Source organism: Neovison vison, chromosome 11, assembly GCF_020171115.1.
Source record: "Neovison vison isolate M4711 chromosome 11, ASM_NN_V1, whole genome shotgun sequence".
Lineage (NCBI taxonomy): Eukaryota > Metazoa > Chordata > Mammalia > Carnivora > Mustelidae > Neogale > Neogale vison.
Window position 1 is genome coordinate 132,196,256 of NC_058101.1, and position 17,164 is coordinate 132,213,419.

Below are 17,164 nucleotides of genomic sequence, written 5' to 3' on the forward strand. Positions count from 1 at the left end.
CCTCTTCCAAAAAATAAATCTATGCTTTGAATTAAACCATATCCCATTTTATCACTTTCACCGACACATCTTTGTCCCTATTGTGACAATAAAGAAGCTCTTTCTCCTCCTGTTCTGTATATCTGACTTCTTGAGAAACTTAACCAATTAATTAAACTTGATAGTTATTGTTGTCTAAACGTCCCCACCCAGTTATTAACTTCCATCTTTAAAGATGCTCAAATCGCCCAGGTTTTAAGATAATTTCTCTCCTCTACTTTCTGAATATTCTGATAGAGTTGTGTATATTGTTCTAGCTAATTTCCGAAACTAGTTCACTCAAGCATGTTTCTATCTCTATCACTCTATCAAAGTAACATTTCTTTGGTAAGATTGATGATTCACAGATCTGTACTCCCAAAACAAATAATGCATTATATGTTAATTAAAAAAAACAAAGTAATATTTCTTTGTTTCAAGAAATGGTCACTTTCCTTGGTGTTTAAGATACCCCTCTCTTCTGTTTCTCTAGAATTTATGAAAATTTCTCAGTCCTTGCTTAGGTTCATCCCACTCCTTTGCTTCACCATTAAATATTATAGTTTACCAAATTTCATTCCTAGCCACTTACCTGCTCCCTCCATCCAGCCAGATATTTCAACATCATCTATCGTTTTAATTACAGCTACCTCATGCTTTTAGACCACTTTGCTTTTAAGGAACAACTACACTAGCAGTACCTGTTTTTACTACCCAAAAGAAATCTGAAAAGGATTTTTGTTTTCACAAAAACAAACGAACAAACAAAAAGATGAGAAGAAAAAATAGTGTTCAGCATTTGTTTTGAAGTCAGCGTAGAAGCAGCATTTTTCCGGAGGGCGGAGTAGAGAGTGTTGCCCTGCCAAGCTCCTTCCCAGGCAGAACTACCCTCAGCATCCCAGCACCAAGCCACCAGGATTTTGAACTGTGCCTGTGAGCATCTGTGTTTTATCTGGATTTATTTTGGCATACAGTAGTAAGAGGTGTCCTAAGGTATCAGAAAAGCCTAAGAGGGAGGTCTGAGAACACTCAAAATTTTTCCATATAAATTAATGGTAATTGCTTCTTTCGATGCTTTTTTTTTTTTTTTTCGCTTATGAAAGAATACATAGGAATGCTGTAGTTTGGGATAGCAAAGGGAACTTTTGCATCATTGCTTCTCATCCAAACTCCAGATTAGAAGAATCAGCTACATGTATATTTCAAAACGGTTCATGGTATACAAGCCCCACATAAAGTCACCCTTTCCCAGATTTTCATTTGCCCATTTAGTCAAGCCAGAAATGAGGAGACACCTTTGATTCCCTTAACTTTCAGACTAAACCCATCCCTAAGCTCTGTTAGTTCTGCCTTCAAAATGTATCTCTTAAAATCAGTTTCTTTCCAGTCTACTGTCAAAACCCGAGTTCACGCTATCACCACCACATCTCCCCTAAACTGCCCCAAGCACAACCTTACTGGCCATCCCCATTCATGCTTATGCACCCTGAATCATTCCCTATGCAATAGCCCACATGGTCATGTCAAAGGCAAATATGATGACTTCATTGCCCTTGTTAATAACTTTAGGATATAGTCATTTACCCTTAAGATAAAAACCAAAATCCTTGACCTATCCTGCAAATGCAAAGTCTAGGCTCTGAATGTTTTTCTCTTCTAGAGAATTGCTCTCCAGCCACATTGACTTTCATTTAGTTCTCTGAACTTGGTCCATTCTCACTGTGAGACTTTTGTACCTTACTTCCTTCTACTGGAAGTATACCTTTTCCCACCCGGTCATTTATCTCCCGAAGACCTTCACATATCAGACATATCTCTTAAGAACCTTTCCCATAATATCAAGCTTGAGCTACATTTCTTAGTTACTCATGCTCATAGATCAGTCTTCCTTCATTTCAGAACAACCATTTGTAATTATACATCTTTAATATGATTATTTAAATAATGGTGGACTTCTTCACTACATTATATATCTCTCTTCTCCTTCAAACTTCATGAATACAGGGATCTGGTGATTGGTTTTTCATTTGTTTTTCTCAGCATTATATCATCTGGGCCTAGCAAATTGCCTGGTACCTACTAGACACTCAATAAATGAATGCATAAGTGAATGTCATCCTGCATTCAAGAGCAAAAAAAAAAGATTGTGTTTTCTTGCCTTCTGACAATATTGAATGCAATTCCTATTTCACTACCACTACAAAACATCTGAAACTGAACCAGAAAACTAAATAATTTCATTTGCAATCCATCCCTTTGCTGTCATTTTGATGTATAGTCTAATACTTCTCTCAGAGGTAAATATTTGTTTATAAGACAACTGGATGGAATATTTTAAATCTAAGATAGAGCCCAAGAATAAAGCAAACAGGACCAACTTAGCTGAAGGGATATTTTATTAGGGGTTCTGAATACTATGTTCCTTCAGTTGTCAAACAGGAAATGTAAAAAAGAGGCATGGCAACAACCTTGTCTCATTATGACAGGGTAAAGGTTGGGTCATAAATTTCTTAAGATCCTCACTTAAGGGTTTTTATTTTTCTGTCTTCTCTCTCTCTTCCTCTCTCACTCTCTCACTCACCACACACACACATTCACACACACATATATTCCACACAGCTAAAAATATTTCATATACTTTAAAATATAGATTAAATAAACAATTACTTAATTTTAATAGATGACCAAAAAAAATCTCACAAATTTTGAGTGAGAAAACTTCCACATAATGATAATTAGATCAATAATCTCCTGAGGTATTTTTTTCTGCCAAAAAGCAATAGGCTAGGAACGTCTGCTTTAAGAAATTTTATAAAAAGTTGGTAACAAGTCAACATGCAAATCTTCAGTGTATTATATACAACTTATTTATACCATTTTCATCTACTTCTCATATTATTAGCCATGATTAATTTTTTCATTGGTAATCCAAAATTTCATGACTAAAATTTCTTACTAATACAAAGTTTTATAAAAATTTAAAATATAAAAATAAAAATACATACTTTTTATCTCATCAAAAGCTATTCAGACAACTGGAGTAATTTATTTGGTGTCACAGAAGAAAATGAGACAACTGATATTTAAAGTCAGATACCAGGGCACCTGAGTGGCTTGGTCAGTTGAACATCTGACTCCTGGCTTAGGCTCAGGTCAAGATCTCAGGGTCATGAGATCAAGCCCTGAGTCAGCTCTTCACTAGGTTAGGACTCTGCTGAGATTCTCTATCTTTTCTTCTCCCTCTGCCCCTCCTCTACTCTCTCTCAATTAATTAATTAATTAATTAGTTAAATCTTTTTTAAAAAGGTCAGCTACTTTTTGGGGGGTGGGGAGAACCCTGATTTCTATTGCAGATAGGCATTGAGCTCAACAGTAAGTGTTTACATAAGACAAAAAACTAAGACAAGTTTCTTCATTTATCTTCTGTGAATGACTACCTTGCAAGATTTTCTTCATTAAGATATTAGTAAGAAAAATAATTGAATCCAATTAGATAGCCACCAATTAGCAACCTAAATAAAAAGATGACACTTCTTGATAGATACTCAGAAAATAATTATCATTTTCTTATTTCTCTTCAGCTACAGGATCCAAAGATGTCATTATTATGTCTTTAAAAGTTCACTCCTTCACAGAAGGTGTTCTGGAAATTATAAATCAGTAGTAATCAATCCCATGATATACTGACTCATGATCTCACTTTCTCAGTACTATAACCTCTGACAACGTGTTAGGTTTTCATAATTAATTGGCAGTTTGTTGATAGCTCAGTAAGAACACTGAAAAGCACGTGACTAAAACAAAACCAGCTGGAACAGATGGTGCAATAATGATCCTATGACTTTTCCTTACAACCTCAACATTTATATGGAAGCATCAGAAAACAACCTCGTTATTAGCTTAGAGAAAACAAAATGTTTACAAATCTAAAAAGTATCTGCTTAACATTAGATTTAACAAAGTTACACTTGAAAATAGTAAGGGGAATGGAGAAAGGTTTCTTTTGTTCAAAAAATAATATTTATCTTTGAATCAAACTATTTTATTCACCATATGGTGTAACATGCTGTGCAGCTCATGGCAGTAGGATTTAGACTAGTTATATAATTTAGTAGATTCAAATTTCAGGGATTTTGATTTGTTTACACATTCTCTAGAATTTCACCTCACTTGGGAAAACAAACTAAGAGTGTTAAAGTACTGCCTTAAGAATGAAATACAGCATTTGAGATGGTGAAGGAAACTGTGGTACCATGCATACGAATGAAAAGAATGTCAAGGTGAAGCAAATCCACAACATTCTCAAATGTCGCAGAGAAGTCAAGTATCGGAGGGTTTCTCCTGGAGTGCCCTCACGGCCTCTCTCGCCAGCCTTGAAAAATATTGTAGGTCTTTCAAGACAGTTCCAGCCACTTCCTTGGTGAAATCTTCCCTGTCAATTTTGTCTGGACTTGACTGCTCTCTGCTGCAATTTTTACATGTGTCTCTCATGTGTCTTTTCACCTTGCACTGCTAATTACTGATTTAAGAAGATTTATGTGTGTGTGTGTGTGTGTGTGTGTGTGTGTGTGTACATTAGGCCAGTTTTATCATAATCTCTGAGTTTCTTAAATTCCACAGACCTTTGTTCTCTTCTGTAATAGAGAAGTGGCCTAAATGATTACTAGTGCCTTTTTCTTTTTTGGTATTCTATAATTCTATGAGACAGAGAAATTGACTTCTAACCTACGCTGTCACACTGTATAACCTAAGCAAAACCAATTGCATTACTTGGGCCTCATCTGTAGGAAGGGATTTATGACCCTATATAGTCTAGCATCTGTACCAGATTATTGCTTCTGAGTAGATTCATTGATCTGGAAAAGGATATGAGGAAGAACAGGTTTGAGGGAGAAAACTATCATTCCTTCTTTGAGCGACCTTTTGGTAGTCCTACTGGAGATGTTAAGTAGTCATGGTACATAGGAACCTGAAGTTCAGCAAAGAGGCATGGGTTAGATATTCCTATTTGGAGTTCTTAGCATTTATATGTCATCTAATGTAGGTATGAGATAGGAAAAATTTGGAAAAGAGAAGAGGTCCAAAGACTAAATTCTCAGGCAGGTTTAGTCAAAACAGAAGATCAAGTGCTGCTAAGGAGATAGAGAAAATGAAAATAGTGAAGTTTTAAGTTTGGAGAAAAATATGCATGGAAATTTCCATTGAAATGGAATGACTGGAAGTCATAGCTCTTATCATCTGGCATGCTATATTTCTACTGGTTTGTTTATTCTCCATTTCCAACCAGAATGTTAGCTCCATAAAGACAGGACTTTGTTAATTACCTATGTGAGTTAGAGCAGTACCTGGCAGACAGCATGAGCTCAATAAATATTTTTAGATAGATAAATGAATGAATAAATTAATGGTGATAAGTAATTAATTTGAAATAGTAGGTATACATTAAGGGATTCTTAATAGTCTTCATGTAATTGAAAATATTCATTAAAACTGACTATGAAATCAATCTAGAATTCAAGTGGCTGTTATTACAAAAGGCCTTTCTTTTATACCTGGATCAAAACCAGGTTTTCAGTGGGAAGTTCCTGTGGAAAAGCTTCCCTTGTCAAGGACTGAGTTTTTCATCCTTTAGCTCAACTGAAATTGGAAGGACCTGAGAGACTAAAAGGAGTAAAAGAATATTTTCTATGAGCAAATCTGTTGAGTAACTGTTTTTATCTTTTGACCCACTTTAACTTCATACCTACTACTTCGAACTCTGTGGTTGAGTTCTAATTTAATACTTCTCTTAGGAAAAAAAAAATTCTAAAGAATCTACTTCCATTATGGGCAATGGGTTCTCCCTATCACAGAAGTAGATTCTTTCCACCTAGCAGTTAGTTACCCTTATGAGAGCAATGGATTCTCCTAATGATTGTCCCATCTTGAAATGTTCATTCTAATAAGCATAGTTAAAAACAATATGAAAACAGCTACGAGTCACTGCCTTCATCCTGTAGGACCATACTGGAGAATAGTAAAGGAAAAATAGATCATGCATATCCCACTAAACATATTAGGAGGCAACCATATAGTACTTAATCATCCAAAAATATTTTTTCTGGTAAGTATTATTGCTTATATTGAACTAAATATAATGAAAAAGAAACGTAACAGGATAAAGTGTCCAAGTTCAGAAAGCTGGTCATTATCAAAACTGGTATCTGAATCCAAGGCTGACTCCACTCAAATCTGACCCATGGTTCTGTCATATAATTCTACCTTTAAAACACACATAATGACACAGATACAGAAGAAAAACCTGTACAAGTAGTAGCCATAGAAAGCAAGCAACTACTTAATCAGACTGAAAACTACTGGAAGAGAGAATCTTTCCTTTACATTCACTTTGGATCAATGCAAATGCAGATACAACAAACAAAGGCAGGGTTCATGAGAGAGCAATAGCTATGTGACTTCTATGTCCATACTGCATGGGTAAGTGTCTTTCAATTCTATACAGACACATACATAAAAATGGAAGTTTCTTTAGTTCTTAACCCTATCTTATTGGTTTATATTGTGAAAGAGACCAAAACTTTGAAATGTCATACCTTGTTGAAAGATGATAATATGTGCAGTACACTTTTTTTTTAACATCTTAGATAAGAATAGAATTATAATTGTTAAATAATAAGAATGATGACCATCAAATTAATTTAACGTTCAAGGGAAGAACTTCTATTTCAATGACATCGATCGAAGTCATTAATTTGGATGAACAAAAACTGTCCAGCTTCTCACCAATTATACCTTTCAATAGTCAGCTTAACTTGAAAAAGAAGGAAGCTAAATATAGATAAAATATATTCATTGGCATTTTGGAAGGACTGCAGTGTGAAATGTATAATAATCTAAGCTTGCATTAGGAGAAAGTATTCACACTGAATTCCATTTAATTAAAAAAAAGAAAAAAAGAAAAAGATGTGTGTACTCTGCTTTAAAAAAATGAAAATCCCACATCATGAAAAGCATGTTGGGTGGTAAATATTTGTTTCCCAAAGCTATCTTTGCTTTACAAAACTATGCTGCAATCTTTACTTATTTTTTATTTTATTTATTTATTAAAACAATTTATGCTGCAATATTTATACAAAACTATTAATACTTCTAGTGCACTAAAGATATTTTTGAAGTAAAATATTTAGCTACAACATTGAATATAAGATAACAGAACTGAAAATCATAGTAGAGATGTAGTGTAACCCCTTCTTTTTATACGGGAAGAATATGATACGCAGCAGGAGTAACTGGTAGGCCGACGTTGAAGGTAGTCACGGGCCTGGAATGTCACTGTTCTGATTCCAAATATAATATTTTTCTTTTAAATGCTACAATATATTTGACTAGAATCCATTCAGTGTGGAAAGAAAGGACACACACATTCAATTGCTTTCAGTGTCTAAGGCACTGTTTAGAAGCCACAGTTCTGTGAACCCCAGCAACTTTGTATTTAGTACTCTATAGAGTTTATAAAAGCCAACACAAAGGACATCAGCATCACCATCTCTACAAAATCATATGGATTAAGTAGAATTTTCAGATTTTTTTTTTTTGCTTTGTACATTTGTTTTTTCACAATGAAATTCACTGGGAAGATAGTTATATATGGCTATGGTTAAAGTTATATATAGATGGTTATAGCAGTGCTTATATAATTGTAGTGATGCAGTAGTTTCATATATATATTTATTATATATAAATAAATATGTATTTTTATATAAATAAACAATTTTCATGAATATATATAAAATTTATGAGAGATATAGTAACATAACCTTATAGATGTTTATAGTTGTATATGGATGGTTATATGCAGTACAGAATATATATATATTTTAAAGTGTGTTTGACAACTGTGGAACAGAATGAAACTTGGGGTCTAGCTGACTTTACCAAGGAATTTTATTAAATTATATAACATTATGGTAGCCTGGACTTCAAATTGTAAGTACTGGTGCTTCAAACTGAGGCAGAAAAACAAGACAACATACAGTGACCCATGACTCATATTCTATCTCCCAAAAAATGTCCCCAGACTTGACTTTATAATACGGTTTTGATTTGATAGCAAAAACATATATGTGTAGGCTGAAATTAAATTAATTCCATATGTCAGTTTTTTATGATGACCTGCAGTAGACGATATTAAAAAATAAACTTTATGCAATTATTTATTTACAGTTTATCAAACCATCTGTTGTCAGTTTTGTCTTCAAAATGAATAGATTTACAATGGAGTATTATGCCTCCATCAGAAAGGATGAATACCCAACTTTTGTATCAACATGGACAGGACTGGAGTTGATTATGCTGAGTGAAATAAGTCAAGCAGAGAGAGTCGGTTATCATATGGTTTCACTTACTTTTGGAGCATAAGGAATAACACAGAGGACATTGGGTGAAGAAGAGAAGGGAGTTGGGAGAGGGGAAGAAAAACCATGAGAGACTTTGGATTCTGAGAAACAAACTGAGGGTTTTGGAGGGGAGGGGATGGGGAGTTGGGAGGGTCTGGTGATGGGTATTAAGGAGGGCATGTATTGCATGAAGCACTGTGTGTGGTGTGTAAACAATGAATCTTGGTATGCTGAAAAAATTAAATTTAAGAAAAATGAACAGAATGGAATTATTTTTAAATAAATTTGGTACAATATTCTGGATTATATATGTTGGTATGCACATCTAAAAGGGAACAATTTTTTTAAAAAAAATTCCCACCTTGCTGAAAGCCGCAGTCTGTAACGTGGGGCAAAATGACTGGTGAAAAGCATGTACTAATATGACCAACATAGTATGAAGCACTTCACTTAGATTTTCTGGACTGTAGGTCCTCCTGGCTTATGTATGAAAACTCAAAAAAGAAGCAACTTCAATATTGTTCCTATATTTTTGTATGCAGTTTATTTGACATGATGAATTTCTCAATTTTAGCTCAATTTTAGAGAAATCTGACATCAAACAGGCAATTTGCTTCTTGTGGTTGGTAACCTGAAAACATTCATTTGTAAAAACTGTACCAAAAGTATTTTTAATGCTGAGCGGCAGAATGCTGTAATAGAAAGAACAATAGCTAAAGTCAAAAGATAAGGATTCTACCTGTGGCTGTGTTCATAAACTGATTTTTTTAACACTTGCTCTTTAAGTCTTAATCCACTGTAATTCAGCTTCTACCAAACTAATCCATTGAAACTGCTCTCAAGAAAGTGACCGTTTTACTTGACCTCTCTTCCTTTCAGCTTCTGTAACACAGAATTCTCATGATTTCCCTTCACCTGCCTAGCCATCCTTCTGAAGTCTCTTTTCCCATCTCCTTCATTAATCGGCTCTTCTAAAGCTTGTATCTCACAGGTTTTGTTTATTAAATTTAAAAAAAGAAAAAAAAATTAATCACAATGATAAAGTTCATTTTTTTCTTTGTCTTCTAATTTGTATTCTCAAGAAAAATTTAAGGAACAACATCTATATGTCATGGCAATATAAAGGGAGAGTTATAAATATATATATATTTTTTCTTTTCAAAGTAAGTACCAGCTGGAAGTAATCATGGAAACTAAAACTAATCAATCACATTGATCATTGTTTGTTTTGTTTGTTTGTTTGTTTTCTCCTAAACACTCTGGATGTAACTTTATTGCACTTTGCAAAATGTTAGTTAACGAAAAGTAATTTCATGTTATGTTTGGTGTTAAAGTCCTATTACCTTAGTTTGTAGCTAAGTTGTAGTGGTAAGTTTGCCTGACAAAATACGAAAAACAATGTTTTAAAGTAAAAAAAATAATAATATGTTATATGACCTTGAGGATATTGCCCTAGTTCAAGAGAAGAGAAAATCATTATAGGCACTGTCTTCTGAATTCATTGCCTTCTACCTTGATGAGCACTTAAAATGTAAGTTAAGGAAGAATGCAGCTTTTAGGATTGACTCTGTCTAAAATCCCAAAGGTACTATGTTACAGATTTTATTTGCTATTAAAAAAAATCATTGCAATTTTGTCAATGTCAGATTTTAAATTCAACCTATTCCATACCAGGGTTTCTAGCAGCCTATCTTCTTTAAATCAGGGACTACATTTATTGTACAGGAAAAAAAATCTGTCACAGTTTAACAATGAAGTGCTGCACAGGGAACAACTTAATTTCTTCTGTATTTAAAACTGAAATGCCATGGGGAAAACCTGTCCAATCATTTAGGTCTGCTGAATCTCGGAGGTATTCTACTTCATATTCAGACAAATATGGGAAAGGCCAAGGATGGAGTCCACAATTAGTAGCAGAAGTCATGGAGACCCAGAATATTTTCCAGAACACCTAATGCTTCCTCAGAAGGAGAGGTCTAGGCCACCATGATGTGGAAGGGAAAGAGGGAAAATGGATTAATGTGACCTAGTTCTACCATGAGGATTTTTACAAAGTTTCTCAAAAGCAAAATCTCCATGCTTTCATGAAAAATAGAGAAAGCAGTGGGTAAACCAGGCATAAAGGTGAACAAATAAATCAACTGAAGTTGACTTCAGTTCACTGCCAGTGATTGGAACCAATGTAGACAAGAGTAGTTGAAACTTTCCAAGAAATGTCTATCAGGAATTAACAGAAACAGTACTAACTAGTTATGTGGCCAATGGTGACTAGGGATTAAAACCCGAGTCATGAGCAAACATGCAGCAGAAGCTGAGTTAGTTCTAAGTGCCATAAAAGAACCTGAATTTTATTCTATACCAGTGTTTGAGATTTGGAAAATAAACGACAGGTAAAAGGTTGGATTTAAGGAAAAAAAAATTAATAGGGTTGGAAAGAAAGGAAACTGAAGATGAAAAACAAAGAGCAGTGACATGATGTTTTATGATTAACAGTAAAAAGTGCTTAATGGATATTTATGGTGCTCCAGGTAAAGTATACTATGTGCTTTCACATTCTTGGTAACAATCTATCAAGACAAAATCCACTAATTTAAGTAGACTAGACATGTGAATCCAGGTAATACATCCTTATCAACCTCCCAGGGCATACATCTTTTGAAGCAAATGTTTTGAGGAGAAAATACAGGCAAGGTACCGGTATCAGTTTGATATCTGAGAATTTCACATATGAGGTCTTTGGGGGTGTCTCTTTCTAATTAAATTTAGGGGAAGATACTTCATGGAATTTACCCATATAGAATTGGTAAATTGGTATTTGCTTGCAACTCCATCTGGATACTGTGTCTAGTCTAAAGGCAGGTAACAACATTTAGTAGCAATATCCAAACCTCAGATGGCCTGCTTCAGGACACTTTCAATTTTGCAAAAATCCTGTAACACTGACAACCAATTTTTTTTTTTTTTTTTTTTTTTAGCAACTTTGGGTCTCCAATTTTTCTTTTCTGGGTAATGAATATCAAACTCCCAACAGAACTGACTGGGCTCAAGACTGCCAGTAAAATTTATCTCCCTTCCTCCATTCTCATGGAATTAGAACTAGAAATGACCATAATGATTCCTTGCTGTGGCTGGAGGCTGAGAGAAATGCCTCTCAAGCTTCTTTAATAAGGGAATCTATTGCAAAATGGCTCCTTGAACACCCAGAGAGCAGCCAAGAAAATACTGGGCGGTAGCTAGAAAATCTATCAAAACTTCCCTCAAGCACACTTAAATGCTTCTTTTATTTCATTACTTTTCTTAAAAGAGCAAGCTACAAGCTTGACGCAGCCCACTTATTGTCCTACAGTAAACACAAAAATAGCTGAGGCCAACCCCAAGGGGGCGTAATTGCCTATAAACCATAAAGGGAAACTAACTCAGGGGTCATAGAGTCCCCTCAACTTTGGCTTCTGAACTTCTTATTTCTTTCTTTCCTTTTTTTTTTTTAATTTTTTTAAGATTTTATTTATTTATTTGACAGAGAGAGGTCACAAGTAGGCAGAGAGAAAGAGATGGAAGCAGGCTCCCTGCTGAGCCTAGAGCCTGATGTGAGACTCCATCCCAGGACCCTGAGCCGAAGGCAGCAGCTTAACCCACTGAGCCACCCAGGCACCCTCTTATTTCTTTTTAAATAAAATTTTAATTATATTTTCTATTTCTGCTTTTAATATATATAATTTCTAATTATAATGTATATTAGTTATTGTTTAATGGCTCATAATAAAACTAATATTTAAGAAAACCCCCCTTTCATAAAAAAACTCTCATATATATATTTTCATGTGTAGTTTTTCACTACAGTTTTTTCTAGATCTGGAATTAATTTGGAGGCATCTCATGAGGGCAAGATTTTGTTTTATTTTTCTTGTATTTTCTTGTATTTTACTTTTTAAAAAAAAATTTTATATTTGAATTTTATTTTTACCTTTACTTGTATTCTACATAACTAAAAAAAAATTAAAGATTTTATTTATTCATTTGACAAAGAGCACAAGCAGTGTTGTGGCAGGGAGAGGGAGAGGCAGGCTCCTCACAGAGCTGGGGGGAGCCGGGTGTGGGACTCAATCCCAGGACCCTGGGACCTTGACCTGAGCTGAAGGCAGTTATTTAGCCGACTGAGCCACCCAGGTGTCCCTCAAGCAAAGTTTTTTTAAGAACTTTAGCTGGCTTATAACTATGTCTTGATTAAATGTTGGGTTTCCCTGTATCATGGTTATGTTTTTAAATTCTCTATTTGATCCTATTAACCTCTTTATTCCTATGCAGATAGCACAAACTTTAATTACTAGACTCTGATAACAATTTTTTTTTTTAAGATTTTATTTATTTATTTGACAGACAGAGATCACAAGCAGGAAGAGAGGCAGATGAAGAGGGGGAAGCAGGCTCCCTGCTGAGCAGAGAGCCCAATGCATGGCTTGATCCCAGGACCCTAGGATCATGACCTAAGCCAAAGGCAGAGGCTTTAACCCGCGGAGCCTGCTGATAACAATTCTTGATATAGAGTAAGGAAAACCTTTGGTTCTTTTCTCTTCCATATCCATTTTGAAAATGAGCATATAAATTTCTTCATCAGAGCTTGTTGTGATTCATATTTAAGTTTACATTTACCTCTAGACTGGCAGTGTGATTTACTTCAGGTATTTACTTTCAAAGCAGCACATGATGTTTTTGTTAACCTTAATGAAAATCTATCCTTAGTAGGTAAATATAATAGTTTTACATTTATTAAGATTATTGATATATTCTAACATTTCTACAATTAGCTTTTTTTATTCCATATATGTGTGTTGTTATTTTTTAACTGTTGTATATCTTTGATTACTTTGTTTCTTTTTATACTTTCTTTTAGACTGAATGTATTTTTAATACATTCCCTTCTTTCTCACTTTATTTAGAAGCTGAAGATGAATTTCTCCTGTCTAAAATATTCAATACGACTTTCCTCTGAACAAAAAAATCCTTAAGCTTTCAACAGGTTTCCAAAATATAAGACCTTATATAAAATTAGTGATAATAAAAGCCTCACCTTTAAAAGACAATAGGATATTAGATTACACTTAATGTCAATAGTTCATTTAACTTCTGTACTTGCCATTTTTTCCTTGCACACCATACATTTCTAATGGTTTACTTCTATGTTGAGTAATGCCTTTCTAAAATATTTCAGTGTGGGTCAATAAGAGGCAAATTGTCTTGCTCTTTGTGTCTTAAAATCTCATCTTGTTCTTAATATGAAATCATATTTTAGATAGGTAAGCAACTTTAAATTGGTAATACTTTATCTCCAACACTTTCAGATGTTCTGTGGCTTATATTAATTTAACGAAAACATTTCTGTTAATCTATTTGCCATTCCTTTGTAGGGAATGTGTTCTTTTTCCTTGGTAGCTTTTAACACCCTCCTTGTTAAATTTACTTATTTATTTTTAGCACTTTATTCTTGATAAATTCCTCAGTAGTATTCTACAATTCATCATATTTTGTTTTTCTGTATAACCTAGTGTATTAACTTCTCCATTTAACCTTTATTTAAATGCTTATAGGTATGTTTGCCAAGATTTCAAAGTATTTTGTCCTTTAAAAGTGTTCTTATTTTTATTTAGTTAACTCTGATTTCATTTTATAATCTATTATTTTTGGACATTATGACTTATCTACTTGATGTTCCTCAGTGTATTTATTTAAAAATTTGTCAATCCTTTTTCTTAAATAGCATTTCTTCTGGAACATAATCACCTTCAGTTATGTATTTATTTCTTTATTTGTCATGTTGTTGGATGTGCGTGCATGTAAGTGCCCAAGATGAAATGGATGTTTGGCTGTGTCTCATTCTACCTCCCCAGTCTAGCTCTGGCAGCTTTGGGCTTCTTCCATGTTACTATGCTGAGAGCAGCCCAGTAAGTCATCAAGCCTGTGATTAGCTTGCCTGATCATGAGGGTTTCTTTTTTTTTTAAGCAGTCCCCTCTCTCAATGCGAAACTTTATTTAATTTGCAGCACTGACCAATCTTTTTTCCTCCATCTCAAAACAATACTAACTCAAACCCTGAATTCAAACAGTTTGGTTCCAGCACCTTCCAAGAATTTGCCTGGAAGTTCTTTCCCATTAACCAAAAGAACTTACTCTCCTTGGAACTTTATCAGTTTCCCTATATAAACCTGGCTTTTGCCACCAACACCTTTTGCTTATCCTCAAAAGTATGCCTCTTTGATGTCCCCCTTTTTGTTTTTATTATATGTTTTATGCTGAGGAATACCCTCACGAGATAAATAAGGAAATGGGGTTTTGTTTGTTTTTGAGTGTGCCTAAGGCATGCTCACGATGTAATCTATCTGTGACTATTGGACTTGCAAGGATAGAACCAATATTAACTAATTATTCAGTAAATTAAAAAAAATTGAGTTGTCAAGAACTCAAAAAACAAATGAATCTCACAGAAATACCATTTGCAAGTCATTTAATGAGTACATATATCTTGAAACCATTTGGTTTTCTAATTTACTTAGATAAATTTAGTAGCATTTTCATTAACTTTTTCATGATAAAAGTTAAGTGGAATATCTTTGCACTATTAAGCTCTTAAAAATACAAATGTAAATACTGAAACACTAATGTATACATATTATAAGGCCATATAACCAGGAAATCTGAGAGGGAAAAGAAGTGTCAATCTCAGTGGAGTATTTTATAAATATTAGACAAGAATTGATATATTATTATTAAATTCTTACACTAACAAAAATTCTAGGGTGGTAAAAATTGATGAGAACTTTTGAAAATCATGACTTGATTTGATCTACAACCCTGAAAATAATTCAAATGATCCACTAAGGAGATTCTTACAAATTTCTTTTTTTGACCTATCCCTCTATTTGTATTAATTTTCAAAAACTACAGAGCAAGTAATTAACATGTTAAATTTAATCTAATGCCAACATAAATCCAGTCTCATGAAACCTGAAAAACTAGAATTTTATATTTGAAAGATATATTAGAATTATGTAGTCCAGGGCGCCTGGGTGGCTCAGTGGGTTAAGCCGCTGCCTTCGGCTCAGGTCATGATCTCAGGGTCCTGGGATCAAGTCCCGCATCGGACTCTCTGCTCAGCAGGGAACCTGCTTCCCTCTCTCTCTCTCTGCCTGCCTCTCCATCTACTTGTGATTTCTCTTTGTCAAATAAATAAATAAAATCTTTAAAAAAAAAAAAAAAAAAAAAGAATTATGTAGTCCAAAGTCATTTCTCACAGATGAGGGAAAAGAGTCAGTATCATGAGCTGAACTCTGATGGTACTTAGCTAATTACTTGGTAATAGCATCAGGCTCTCTGCTCAGCAGGGAGCCTGCTTCCTCCCCACCTCTCCTGACTCTCTGTGTACTTGTGATCTCTCTGTCAAATAAATACATAAAATCTTAAAAAAAAAAAAAAAAGAAAGAAAGAAAGAAAGAAAATTTCTCCCAGAGAATTGTTGGAATTTACGATTTCCAAGTAAATCTCTGCAAGTTTTCATATTCTTAGCAAAAGTAATAAAAAAAAACTTTTGATGATAACTTTGATGTTGCATAACAAATTCTTAATTAAAACATAGTCATCAACAGACACATAATAATAATTAAAAAAGGATATTATTTATAGTCTGTCACTGAGAATCTTAACCCAATGTTGTATGATTGTGAAATTTTTCAAAATTGGCATCAAACTATATCATGGTAGTATTAATAAGAAAAGGCATCTCTCAAAAAAGGGGGCGTCTCTCAGCTCCATGTAAAAAACAAAATAAAATGAATACAAAAAGGAAAAAAAAAGTTACTTTGAATTGAATAATTTAATGTAACTTAAAAAATACATTTTTGTATAAATATCTATGCAAGTGCTAAATTTAAAAAAATAATAATTTTCCAAATTTTATAGTCTCAGAAATAGTGCTCAATGTCACGTCTGTTATGAAGGGAGGAGAGGAAGAGCTTAATACAACAAAACCATCAATTCCTTTTGGATTTACTCTTCACAAGATTTAAAATGTGTTCTTTTTTTTTTAAGAGGCAACACGCTAGTGCTATAAATATATTTTATGAAGACAATACAGTGAGATTAAAAATATGAAGCAATAGAATTGTAAAAACCTAGCAGGATAAAGTCCATACAAGTATTGACCTTTTTTTTATTTTCTGAAATCATCCTGCCCTTTGAAGTAACAAACTGAAGGTCTAGTAAAATGATTGTATTCTGCTTTACCTAACCATCTGACAAAGAGTTTAGGAAAAAATCATCAGTGTCTGGTCTTTGAGAAACTTTAACTGTGTATTGGGGTTTCAGTGTCTATAAGAGTTCATTCTTCAGAAGGAAGAATATACCATATCTGTAAGTGTAGTTTTTACCTGTACAAAATGTTTCATCATAACTATAAATTCACCCTTCACCAAATGCATAATAAATAGGTTCGTGGGTTTGAAAATTACAGTCTTTTAAAACAAGCTCAATCAAGACAGAACATGGTAAGTAAGCCCTTCCTACGCAACTGATTAGGAAGGTGCATGAACTAAATTTCCGTGACCTATGTAAACAAAAGCTAATTATCTTTACAATCAGATTTTTTCAAATGACTGATAGTCGACATTAAATAAGGAAAAGCTCCAAGTGAATGTGTTTTTCTTTTTTTCCTAGTTTTGTGTTTAAATAAGCTGTGTCACCTCATAGAGAACTATAGAAAA

At 33.8% G+C, this 17,164-nt stretch overlaps 1 protein-coding gene across 1 annotated transcript in view; it reads right to left on the reverse strand.

The window, feature by feature from the left end:
• The window catches only part of FSTL5 (follistatin like 5), a 764,561-nt gene that overhangs the window by 718,454 nt on the left and 28,943 nt on the right, over window positions 1–17,164 (reverse strand). The gene's annotated exons all lie outside the window — the stretch shown is intronic.